The sequence below is a fragment of the Phoenix dactylifera genome, unplaced genomic scaffold, assembly GCF_009389715.1.
Source record: "Phoenix dactylifera cultivar Barhee BC4 unplaced genomic scaffold, palm_55x_up_171113_PBpolish2nd_filt_p 000386F, whole genome shotgun sequence".
In the NCBI taxonomy this organism is placed as follows: domain Eukaryota; kingdom Viridiplantae; phylum Streptophyta; class Magnoliopsida; order Arecales; family Arecaceae; genus Phoenix; species Phoenix dactylifera.
The window spans coordinates 300,124-310,691 of record NW_024067833.1 but is presented as its reverse complement, the minus strand read 5'-3'; positions in this window follow the sequence as shown (position 1 = coordinate 310,691).

Here is a 10,568-nt window from a genome sequence, read left to right as displayed (position 1 = left end):
CTAGCCACGGGAGCAAATGTTTTCTCAAAATCTATCCCTTCTTCTTGATTGTATCCCTTAGCTACAAATCTAGCTTTATTTCTTATGACTACCCCATTTTCATCTAATTTATTTCTGAAGATCCATTTTGTTCCAATTATAGAGTTATGCTTTGGTCTTTCAGTTAATGTCCATACATTACTTCTTTTGAATTGATTTAATTCTTCTTGCATAGTATTTATCCAATTGGTATCTTTTTCAGCTTCTTCATAAGTCTTAGGTTCCAACTGTGAAACAAAAGCAAGATAATCATTTAAATTTCTAAGAGAGGATCGAGTTTTTACCCCTTGAGATGGATCACCAATGATTAAGTCTTTAGGATGTCCATATGCATACCTCCATTCCTTTGCCAAGTCTTGAGATTGTGGTGGCACGCAATCATTTTCCATCTCTTGATTTGGCACGTCATCAAGATTCAATTTTTCAAAGTCAATAATTCCTGCATCATCATCAAGAATATTTTCTCTCCTAGGAGACTCACTATCAGATTCATCAAAAATGATATTAACTGACTCTTCAACTAGAAGAGTTCTTTTGTTGAATACTCTGTATGCCCTGCTAGATGTAGAGTATCCTAAGAAGATACCTTCATCTGACTTGGCATCAAATTTACTTAGATCCTCCTTGCCATTATTTAAAATGAAACATCTACATCCAAATACTTTAAGATATTTAGCAGTTGGTTTCTTATTCTTCCAAAGTTCATAAGGAGTTTTCTTGGTTATAAATCATATTAAAACCCGATTTAGAATATGGTAAGCAGTACTTACAGCTTCAGCCCAAAAGTACTTTAGAAGACTTGACTCGCACAACATTGTGCGTGCCATTTCTGCCAAGGTCCTATTTTTTCTTTCAACAACCCCATTTTGTTGAGGCGTTCTAGGTGCTAAAAATTGATGTGAGATACCATTTTCATTACAAAATTATTCAAAGTGTTGATTTTCAAATTCAGTTCCATGATTACTTCGAATTGCTATTAAGGTGAGCTTCTTTTCAGTTATGATATTCTTAACATATTTTAAGAATGCTGAAAATGCTTCATTCTTATGTGCAAGAAATGAAACCCATGTATATCTTTGAAAAATCATCTACTATAACTAGTCCATACTTCTTCCCTCCTAGACTTGCGGTTCTAGTGGGTCCAAATAGATCCATGTGTATGAGTTCAAAAGGCCTAGTAGTTGATACCACATTCTTTGATTTGAAGGATAATTTTGTTTGCTTACCTAATGAGCATGGTCTACAGATTTTGTCATTTTCAAAGATCAATTTTGGCACATCTTTTATCAAATCCTTCTTGACTAGTTTTGATATTAAGTTTCATACTCGCATGTCCTAGTCTACGATGCCGAAGCCAACTTATTTCATTTTTCCTTTCTTCATTAGTAATTAAACATAATTCATTTTTCTTGCCTAATTCATGAAGATCTACCATGTAAATATTTCTTTGCCTTTGTCCTATAAGTACAATGCTATTATCTTTAGGATTTGTGATTATGCATACTGAGGCTTCAAATGTGACTTTAAAACCTTTATTACAAAATTGACTTATGCTAAGTAGGTTATGTTTCAAGCCATTAACTAATAAGACATTTTCTATAAAGGTAGATGGAGTAATAAAAATTTTACCCTTTCCAATGATAAATCTCTTTCCATTGTCTCCATAGGTTACTACTCCACCCTTCTTAGATTCCAAGGTCACAAATTGTTCTACGTCACCTGTCATGTATCTTGAACAGCCGCTATCTAGATACCATCGTTTATCCACCTTATTAGCTACAAGACACCCATGCAATCAATATCAAGAATATGCTTTAGGTACCCAAACTAAGTTGGGTCCTTTAGGGTTAGTACTTGATGTTCCTTTTGGAACCCAAACTTTCTTGTATTTACGCTTGTAATTATTACTCAATTTGTTGTAGCTAGACTTTCTATAGTTACATTCATATGCTTTATGTCCTAATTTATTGCAGCCATGACAAATTATATTTTCATTTTTGGCTTTCACAAATATGTTCTTTAAGTATTTTTGTTTCCTATTTGTTTTATATCCCAAACCAGTCTTATCATATTCTGCCTTTTGACTATCAAGAATCATATTTAATTTAGTTGAACTATGTGTAAACTTGTCCACTAAGGATTTGTATTTTTCTGCATCTTCTTTTAGCTTGATATTTTCAGCAATTAAATTCTTGGTTTCATTTGTGAATCTCCTACTTAATGTTTCATAGTCATTAGATAGTTTCAGCTTATTTTTGATAAGAGATTGATTTTCACCTTTTAGAACTTTATTTTTACTGATTAATTTTTTGTGTTCTTCCATGAGTTCTAAAAATGCATCATGTAATTCTTCAACAGTAAAATCACATTCAAGTTCAGAATCTACCTCATCGTCATTGGCCATATGACAGATTTGGGCCGTCTCTTGTTGATCTTTCTCTTCCGAACTTGACTCCTCACTTTCACTCCATTCAGCCATGAAGTTCTTCTTCTTGAGTTTTCTTGCCATCCACTTCAATTCCGAACAATCTATCTTGAAATGCCCGGGCTTGTTATACTCATAGCAAATTGGCGTTTCCTTTTTCTTTTCTTTGTCCTTACCTTTTTCTTTGCTTGAGCTACCTTTGAAGAAGGGCTTCCTTTTATGAAATTTCTTCCTTCCTCTCATGAACTTTCTGAATTTTCTTCCAAGCATAGCCATTCTTTCTTCATCATATTCCTCCTCATCATCAGATTCTTCTGATTCAATTTTCTATTTTGGAGTAGTAGACTTCAAGGCAATGGTCTTTCTTTTCTTGACCTCATCTTCTGAATTTTGCCTCATGGTCAACTCATGGGTCATGAGTAATCCTAGAAGTTCTTTCAATTGCAATGTATTGAGGTCCTTTGCTTCTTGAATTGTTGTTACTTTGGCCTCCCAAACTCTTGGTAGAGACCTGAGAATTTTTCGCACTAAATCAGAGTTAGTGTAAGACTTTCCTAAACTCTTTAGCCCATTTATGATTTTCGTGAATCGAGTAAACATTTCAGTTATGGACTCAGTGGATTTCATTTTAAATAACTCATACTTATGTACTAATATATTTATTTTTGACTCCTTAACTTGATTAGTTCCTTCAAGTGTGACCTCCAGTTTATCCCAAATTTCTTTTGCGGAGATGCATGTAGATATTATATTGAATTCACTTACATCTAGTGAACAGTAAAGTACATTAATTGCCTTAGCATTTAGTTGTGCTAGTCTTCTATCATTCTCATTCCAATCCATTTCTGGTTTGGGAATGATAGAGCCCTCTATACTAATTGTGGGTGTGTGTGGTCCTCTAGTTATGATATATCACAATTCATAGTCTAGAGCTTGAATGAAAATCCTCATTCTAACTTTTCAGTAAGTGTAATTGGTGCCATTAAACAGAGGAGGTCGATTTGTGGATTGCCCCTCACTCATAGAACATCCTACTTAGGTTGTCATGATCTTTGTCTCTTGATTGTGAGATCAACAAATACTATGTGAGCACCTTGCTCTGATACCACTTGTTGCCCAAGGTGACAAGCCAAGAGAGGGGGGGTGAATTGGTTTCTCTAAATTTTTACTATCTTAATTTAGTCAATCGATGAATGAGTGAAATTTAGAAATAATACACAATGCAAACACACAAGAAGTATAGTGGTTCGGTGCTCTCCTAAGCACCTACGTTCACTCCCCAAGCGACCCCTTGGGAATTCACTATAATCTCGCGGATTACAGTTGGATTGTTTTCCGGGCTCACAATCCAAAAACTTTTTACACTTTGATTTTCCGGGATCACCAAGAACCTATGTTGGTTTTACGGGCTCACCAACGAACCTTTACAAGTGGTTTTACGGGCTCACCAACAAACCTATACCGTTGGTTTACCGTTGGTTTTACAGGCTCACCAACAAACCTTTACAATGTGATTAAAAGGAGAAGAAAGTTGAAACTCCTAAATGAGCACATATAACAATTGTAAGCTACAAGGAAGAGTTTAGAATATAGTTATCGCTTGATGAGACTTCTCTCTTCTTTGTCACGAATGCTTCACTCTTCAAGGGTGGATGGAGCTCTTAATGTCTCTTGGAATCTGCTCAACCACTTTCTTTTGACTCCTAAGTGAAGCATTTGGATGAAGAAAGTTAGGGCTCTTGTCTTTCTTGTGTAAGCTTTGATATTTTGCAAAAGGAAGTTTTCTCTGATGAATAGTTTTTCTTTAAATAGTTTTCCTCATCCATTGGACACCCTCCATTGGTCAGATTTCAAAAACTAGTCGTTACTTGTTGTTGGGAGGACAAAAAGTACTTCTGCAGAACTAGCCGTTATGCTTCTGCCCGTGCTTGGGTCGACCCAAACTTTCCTAGGGTCGACTCAAACCACTGTTCATCAGACTTGGGGTCGACTCAACTTTCACTGGGGTCGACCCAACTTTCACTTGGGTCGACTCATGCAACATTGGGGTCGACCCTCTCAGGAAACACAGAACCTTGTATTTCAGCCTTCCTTCACTTGGGTCGACTCAACTCTTTTTGGGTCGACTCAAGGATCAGTTGGGTCGACTCAATTTTACTTGGGTCGACCCTCTCAGGGATTCCAGAGAACCGATTTTTGAATGACATAGCCTTTGGGTCGACTCATGTTCAGTTGGGGTCGACTCAAGGTTGGGTCGACTCAAATTCCATTTGGGTCGACCCACTCAAAGATTCCAGAGAACTATTTTCTTGAGGCTTGAAGATGGGGTCGACTCAGCCTTTACTTGAGTTGACCCAAGTACTGTTCATCCGTGCCATTTTTGCAGAAGTGTGCCAGATGGTTCCTTGATGTGCCGGGGTCGACTCATTCCACACTTTGTTGCAACTTAGGGTTAGATTCATCCATATAATCAATGAAATATTCTTCAAGCAATTTTGAATATATGTCATGGTGGTGCTATATACTCTTAACAATGAAGATTACTATCATCTCCTTGAGAGTATGTTTACTTGAAACTTTGCCGAATTAGAATTTAGAATTCACTATTCCTTTTCTATCGCAAATTTTATCTCAATATTAATCATTGAAATACATCTTGATCTCATTCTACTAATGTACCGAGAGTGATGGACTTAGTAATGATGTATCATATTACCTTGTAATATTTAATTAGATATTCCTTCAATGGTTGTGTTAATCATCAAAATATCACTATCATCCTCAATGCCTCGCTCCTCGTCACTCTCTTGGGCTGGGTACCGAGTCTGCCAATGGGGAGGAGTGAGAAGTGAGAACCCAAGCCTAAGGACGGCGTCGCGGCGAACGGGCGAAGGATGGAATTCGGAAGAACTAAGGAACAGGAGGCCAGAAGGAAGAACTAAAGTCCAAAAAAGAAGAGGATGGAAGAACGCCACTCTCGCTCTGGTCCTCACTCCTCCATCCTCTAGATGACTAGACCCATGGATAGCTGGACCCTAGTTACTACGACGGAATGGTGGATGGAGAAGATGCGCTATGCCTATGGTCCTATGGGCTATTCGGCTATGGACGGTAGGAGGACAGTCATAGTCTCACAGAGGCTATGGACGGCAGGAGGACGGTCACAGTCTCATAGAGGCTATGGGACTTATGTCGCCTCAAGCTTTACCTTTTCAAAAAATGCAAATGGGTGTCATTAATCAAAACCCTTGTAGATAGGGAGTCGCGGGAAGACGTGTCAGGTGATGAGACTTGATAGCAATCAATGTTGAGTTCAGGATGTCCTCAGACATTCTGAGCTACTCCGTTTTAATTTTTAAAAAATATTTAGGCCCTGTTTGGGAGAGCTTTTGGAGGGCCAAAAGCACTTTCTGGCCCTCTAAAAGTACTTTCAGATAAAAAATAGTGTTTGGTAAAATTTTTGGAAAGCTGTTTCAACTTTTGCGGGAAGCTGAAAACAGCTTTTGGGGAGAAGCTCCAATTTGGAGCTTTCCGAAAATGCTATTTCAGCTTTGTCGGAAAGCTGTTTTTTGGACCAAAATATCTCCATTTAAATCACACTTTTTTTCCTAAAACCCTCATCCCACCTCTTTCTCTCTCACCCATCATTTCTCTCTCCCTCTCTATCTTCTTCTTCCTCTCAACGTCACCGCCTATGTTCCTTTGCCTCTTCTTTTTTTTTCTTTTTTTTGTTTTGGGAGCTCGTGGCTGCTCACGGTGGCAGCCACCATGCCGGCTACCACCCATGGCCGGTGACCCCTCTATATTTCAATGAAATAAAATAATAAATAAATAAATAAATAAATAAAAATAATGAGTGAGTGGCAAATAATCTGATCTAAATAAATAAATAAATAAAAATATTAGTAAATATTTAACCAATTTTATCACCTAGCTAGAAAATTTGTTAGAGAGATAAATGGTCATTAGAAGGATGAAAAATTAATTTACACTAATAATTATAATATTTTATATATTTATTATTGTATTATACTATAAATATAATATATATTACATTATATCATAATACATTGATATGTTATGTTAAATAATTTAATATTATACTAAATTATTATTCTATAATACATAATGTTATAGTACTATATTATAATAATATTATATTACATTACATTAATATTATACTATATCATATATTTATGTATTAATATATATTATATTTTATTATGCTGTTATATAATACTGGTAATATCCTTTATGGTCATTTTGTCATACAAAAGTACTTTGTTAGTTTGTTTACCAACACATGTTAAAGTGCCACAGCACTTTAGAAATGTAGTTACCAAGACAGCAAACAGCTTTTTATAAACGCTCTACTTCCAATAGCTCTACTTTCAAAAGCTCTACTACTAACAGCTTCCCCAAACAGGACCTTACTCATGTTAAATTGATAAGCAATTTGGTACGATAAGTCACAGACGTCTTATTCGTTGCTTCCATAAGCCATAACCCGTGGCGAGCATGTTTAGAGTTCTGAATAGGCAGTAGGAGGAAGGTTTCTTCGGGCTTGGGCTGGCTCTAAACGGGTTAAACAAATTAAATATCTAAAATACGTATCCGATCTAATTAATAAATAGGTTAAATGGATCAACTTGTTTACAATCCGAATTTGTTTAGGCCAAATCCGAATCTATTTATGGTGGGTCGAACACGGGTTGGTTTGGCGGGACGAACACGGGTTAGGTTGTTTTGCCACCCATAGTTGCTAGTGGTGAGATTTGTGTTTCTTTCACCCTGTTCATTATTTTGCAAGATTTTTTCTTATTTTTTTCTGCTGTGGAGAAAGGATCTTGAATTTTCAAAAGAATCATCCTTCAGTACTCTTTTCGCACAAAGGATTCAGGAGAACAAAATGCAGTAAAACTGCAACCGGAGATGGATTCTACTCATTTTACTAAATCCATTAGATGCATTAAAAGGAAAAAAGAAAAAGATAAGAAGTGACATTGCTAATACCGTGTATTTCTCTGCAAAGTTTTCTTTTGCAAAAAATGCAAAATGTTTCTAACATCACTGATTCCAACGGAGTTCTTCTAACAAATTCAAACTCCCCATCACCAACTACTGCAATCAAAAACTACGTATCTTCTCTGAAAGGTATAAAATATGGGCAGAAGAAAAGAAACACATCGATAATGACACCCCTAAAAGAGTTGTTTTTTTTTCGTTTCAACAGGAAAAAAAAAGAAACCAAATTTCCAGGCATCTGAAGAACAGGAGCAGCACAACAAAGAGATCACTATAGATTCAACGGAAACTTATAACCTCAGACGGTAGTCAGACGCTGATTAAGCTGAAAACTAGAAAGGGGGCGGAAAACATACCCAAAATTGAAGCGGAAATTAGACACCGAGCCTGGAGGGAGGTTGGGTCAGTGGAGAGAGGTACATCGGCAACCTGTAGTGATCGTTCAGTCCAACGATAGCGACCATTCAGATATTCAACGCTAAAGTTCCCAACAGGCACAATCATACAACAGCTAGTTTCAGATGGGTAATAACAAGGAATATTGAGGTATTTTGAAACACCTAAAACAACCATAGACAACAGTCCCCCACATGCTTCAAAAGACCTATTTAATATGGTAAGGGATACGAGAAAGTCATATATAGTAGTGGCACCTTGTAGATTTGAATCATATCTTGGTTAAACAAGCTTAAGATCATAGAAACTCGATGGAGCTAAGCTTGCTTAACCAAATTCCTTCACTGCCAAACATGTTATCTACATAGCTTTTCTTTTTTCTTTTTTGGTTAACCTACATAGCTTTTCTTAACTAGAGCAAATTCCAGCGAGTTGCCACAATTACAACCATGCACCAATCTGGATGTTCATGAATGCTCTAGAGACCTACCTACGTCCCATATAGGTGACATCCATCACGAGTGTACTATTGTTCCCACTCTATCCCAAATTAAGGGACTATGGACCAGTAAGAGCATCAAACTCAACCTTACACTCATTGCAGTAGCACTGTCATGCACCATAGAGAGGCATTCTTCACCAGTCATCTCTTATGATGGTGGATAGTGCTTCCTGAGACATCCTATAATTTCGTTCTTCCAATTGAACCTTCTTCATGCGATATTCAATAATAAAGGTCCGGAATCCATCACGATCATCTCTGTAACAAGCATTATTCCCATTCCCTTAATGTTTATTCACTAGTTCTCTAGCTGATAGCTTGGTCAGAGGATCAGCCAGATTTTCCTTTGGTCTCCCAAAGTCCATAAACATAACACCATTATCAATTAGCTGCCTTACAATCTTATATCTCAATCTAGTGAATCTGTTTTTTTACTGTAAATTTTGCTTTTAGCTCCAAGTTATGGCAGCCTAGCAATCACAATGTAAAGATAGATGTCTCCAGTCCTTTCCACAGAGGAATGTCCACCAACAAGTATCTTAGCTACTCGGTTTCAGATGCAACCTTCTCTAAGGCAATGAATTCAAATTCCATAATAGGCCTCACAATAATAGTCTACTTGGATGATTTCCTAGAGATTGCACCATACACTAAAGTAAACACGTAGCCACTTGTTGGCTTCAATTCATCAGAATGTGAAACTCAATTAGCATCGGTATATCCTTCGAGTATAACCATATTTATACCACATCTCAACTATATAGGTAGAAGATAGAGGCAAGCGCCATGTAGATAAAGTTTGATAGAATCAAGAGCGGATTAGAATCGTACAACTCTGGCTAAGACTAGATAAATTTTAGTTGCAAAATCACATATGGGTGGACACTTGGGCTGAACAGATAGAATTCATCCCTGAGGTGGAAAAACTAAGCCGAACGATTAAATCTTGAGTCAATCTGATAAAAGACCAAGGCAAATATGCTAGTCCCAGATTCTCAAGAATATAAGACTATATAATAAACCGAATGAAGGAAGATGGCCAATACAAGCTATATCAAGATAAGTTAAAGATTAAAGAAGCAAGACTATCGGCCTAATAGTTGCATGGTGGTCATGCTTGTGCATAGTGGAATATAGTTGACAGAAGTTATCCTAGCTGTTAGGCATAAGATTAGATGTGGGAAACAATTGTCTGAGTCGATAATTATTGTACTTGTGGGCAGTTATTATGTATTAGTATAAATAAATAGAAATTGTACTATATAAAAATCCTGCAAAAATCAATCCAACCAATTTATCTTTATCTTTACCTTAATCATTTATCATATGAGTAGGCATAACTTAACTTTTTATCATAGCCCAACACTACATCCCTACCATAGTGTAGTACTGCATCCTTCTACTCTAACCCAGCACTATACCCTTTTACCATAGCCCAACACTAAACCCCCATCTATTGCCATTTCCTTCGAATGATGGTGTAACAATAATGAAAGTATTTGAAGATCAAGGTATTTGGATCCATGCTAATCTTTATCCTCCATTCGAGCTACATCTTTCCAGCTAACCCGATATAGTGGCATGCCTGCACATGCATCGAGACCTCGCCTAGTCAAGCTTGGCATGCCATCCTCTACCTTGACCAGCCAAGCTTCCTAGGGATCGCAAGTTCTCTAGCTCATACGGAATGGAAAGGAAATGGCAGCAACAAGCTTTCTAGCACACCCAGTAGGACAGTATGTAATTATTGTCACATTGTCTCCTGTAGGATGATGCATAGTCATCATCTTGCTATTTCCGACAAGACAACTATATAAATGACATCATGCCATTGTTAAAGGAAGCTAAAGAAGTAGTTGCAGAGAAAGCAATCACTATACTAAGGGTGGTATGCAGCATTTTCGACTCTTATAGTGGGACAATTTGAAAGATTTGTTCCATAGTTGAAAGTCGATTCACGAAGCCACAGCGCATTCTAGTGAATTTTATGGTGAACATAGTTGTGTCCATCCTTGATGGACGAATTGGCTAAACAGTTAGCATTTGAAAGTAGTACATGAGAAACTAGAATTGGGGGACTTCAACTCATCAGAAGGCAAAAACCGAAAACTATGCCATGGATACCTTGAAACCTACTACCTAAGATATTGCAGAAGTCACGCCAGCAAAGTTGCATCAAAC